Genomic DNA, 2,746 nt, shown 5'->3' with positions numbered 1-2,746 from the left:
AACTCACTGAAACCCCGTCTCTACTAAAAATACAAAAAATTAGCCGGGCATGGCGGCGTGCGCCTGTTGTCCCAGCTGCTGGGGAGGCTGAGGCAGGAGAATGGTGTGAACTCGGGAGGGGGAGCTAGCAGTGAGCTGAGATCGCACTACTGCACTCCAGCCTGGGCGACAGAGCAAGACTCCATCTCAAAAAAAAAAAGCTTCCTTTCCAACTTGGACCCGGCAGAATGGCTTCCGCAAAGAAGGGTGGTGAGAAGAAAAAGGGCCGTTCTGCCATCAACGAGGTGGTGACCCGAGAATACACCATCAACATTCACAAGCGTATCCATGGAGTGGGCTTCAAGAAGTGTACCCCTCGGGCACTCAAAGAGATTTGGAAATTTGCCATGAAGGAGATGGGAACTCTAGATGTGCGCATTGATACCAGGCTCAACAAAGCTGTCTGGGCCAAAGGAATAAGGAATGTCCCACACCGAATCCGTGTGCGGCTGTCCAGAAAACGTAATGAGGATGAAGATTCACCAAATAAGCTCTATACTTTGGTTACCTATGTACCTGTTACCACTTTCAAAAATCTACAGACAGTCAATGTGGATGAGAACTAATCGCTGATCGTCAAATACAGCAAATAAAGTCATAACATTGAAAAAAAAAAAAAGAAAAACGAAAAAAGAATTAGGAAAATTCAGGAAAGTATACACAAAAGAATAAAATCATAACACCAACGTCAGGAGCTACGGAAAGACAAGACAGTCTTAAAAACATGGACTTTGGTGTTCAACAGGCCTGGATCTGAATGAGCTACTTACTAAGTAACCATCCATGGACTTAACCTTTCTTCCTGAGCCTCAGTTTCTCCATCTATTAAATGCAGGAAATGATGGTATCGATCACACAATGGCTAAGTAAAATACATGTATAAAATCTTTAGCCCGGGGCACACATAAAAGTGCTCAAAGGGCTGGGTATGATGGCTCATGCCCGTAATTTCATCACTTTGGGAAGCCAAGTCTGGCGGATCACCTGAGGTCAGGAGTTTAAGACCAGTCTGACCAACCTTGTGAAACCCCGTCTGTACTAAAAATGCCAAAAATTAGCCAGGCATAGTGGCAGGCGCCTGTATTCCCAGCTACTCAGGAGGCTGAGACAGGAGAATCGCTTGAACCTGGGAGGCAGATGTAGCAGTGAGCCAAGATCACACCATTGCATTCCAGCCTGGGCAACAAGAGCAAAACTCCATCTCAAAACATAATAATAATAATTTTTTTTTAAAGTGCTCAAAGGCACATTAGTGGTCTCTAATCCCAGCACTTTGGGAGGCCAGGCAGTCAGATCACTTGAGCTCAGGAATTCTAGACTAGCCTGGGCAACATAGCAAGACTCACGTCTCTACAAAAAATACACAACTTAGCCAGGCATAGCCAGGCATGGTGGTGCCTGCCTGTAGTCACAGCTACTTGGGAGGTTGAGGTGGGAGAATCACTGGAGCCCAGGAGGTCAAGGCTACAGTGAACCAAGATCACACCACTGCACTTCAGTCTGGCTTTAACAAAAAAAGAGAAAGTACTCAAAAATGTTGGTGATTACTGTTATTACCACTGTTAGTCCTTGCAGTTTCCCCCTTCTGAACATACTCCTTTACACGACTGGATGATGTATGTACAATTTTATTTTATTTTTATTTTTATTTATTTATTTATTTTTGAGACGGAGTTTCACTCTTGTTGCCCAAGCTGGAGTGCAATGGCACGATCTCAGCTCACCACAACCTCCACCTCCCTGGTTCAAGCAATCCTCCTGTCTTAGCCTAACAAGTAGCTGGGATTACAGGCATGCACCACCACGCCCAGCTAGTTTTTTGTTTTGTTTTGTTTTTTGTTCTTTGATATGGAGTTTCACTCTTGTTGCCCAGGCTGGAGTGAAGTGACGTGATCTTGGCTCACCGCAACCTCCGCCTTCCTGGTTCAAGTGATTCTCTTGCCTCAGCCTCCCGATTACAGGCATAGCCGCCACAACCGGCTAATTTTGTATTTTCAGTCAAGACGGGGTTTCTCCATGTTGTCAGGCTGGTCTTGAACTCCCGACCTCAAGTGATCCTCCCGCCTCGGCCTCCCAAAGTGCTGGGATTACAGCTGCGCCTGGCCAGTAAGGTTGTTGTTTGTTTGTTGTTGTTGTTGTTGTTTGACACAAAGTTTCACTCTTGATGCCCAGGCTTGAGTGCAATGGCACAGTCTTGGCTCACTGCAACCTCCGCCTCCCAGGTTCAAGCGATTCTCCTGCCTCAGCCTCCCAAGTAACTGGGATTACAGGCATGTGCCACCACGCCCAGCTACTGTTTGTATCTTTAGTAGAGACGGGGTTTCATTATGTTAGTCAGGCTGGTCTCAAACTCCTGACCTTAAGTGATCTGCCCACCTCAGCCTCCCAAAGTGTTGGGATTACAGGTGTGAGCCACCGCGCCCAGCTCAGGTTGTTTTTAATAGTAAGAAAAGTGGCTGGGCGCGGTGGCTCACGCGCGGTGGCTCATTATTAATGTTGGGAAGCTAGCTTATTTATTAAAGATTTTACTGACATTACATAAACTTGAAACAGCATTTGACTAGTCTTTTATTTTTTCCTGATAAAGTGTTCGATTCAAGTGCTTTTATTTTCTTAAGCCAATTAGAGCTCTTTTATTTATTTTCAGTAGTGTAACATTGTGCACATCACCCATAAATACATAGACATATCAGGCATGCCTATAGAA

At 45.4% G+C, this 2,746-nt stretch overlaps 1 pseudogene across 1 annotated transcript; it reads left to right on the top strand.

Annotated features, from left to right (window-relative positions):
• Positions 1 to 227: 227 nt before the first annotated feature.
• On the top strand, positions 228 to 671 carry LOC105544218 (annotated as a pseudogene). The gene has a single exon (XR_001006731.1). The product of XR_001006731.1 is annotated as a 60S ribosomal protein L31 pseudogene (transcript).
• Positions 672 to 2,746: the final 2,075 nt, after the last annotated feature.

The sequence above is a fragment of the Mandrillus leucophaeus genome, unplaced genomic scaffold (assembly GCF_000951045.1).
Source record: "Mandrillus leucophaeus isolate KB7577 unplaced genomic scaffold, Mleu.le_1.0 Scaffold3, whole genome shotgun sequence".
Taxonomy (NCBI): Eukaryota; Metazoa; Chordata; class Mammalia; order Primates; family Cercopithecidae; genus Mandrillus; species Mandrillus leucophaeus.
The sequence above is the reverse complement of the archived record's forward strand: the minus strand, read 5'-3'. Positions and strand labels throughout refer to the sequence as shown.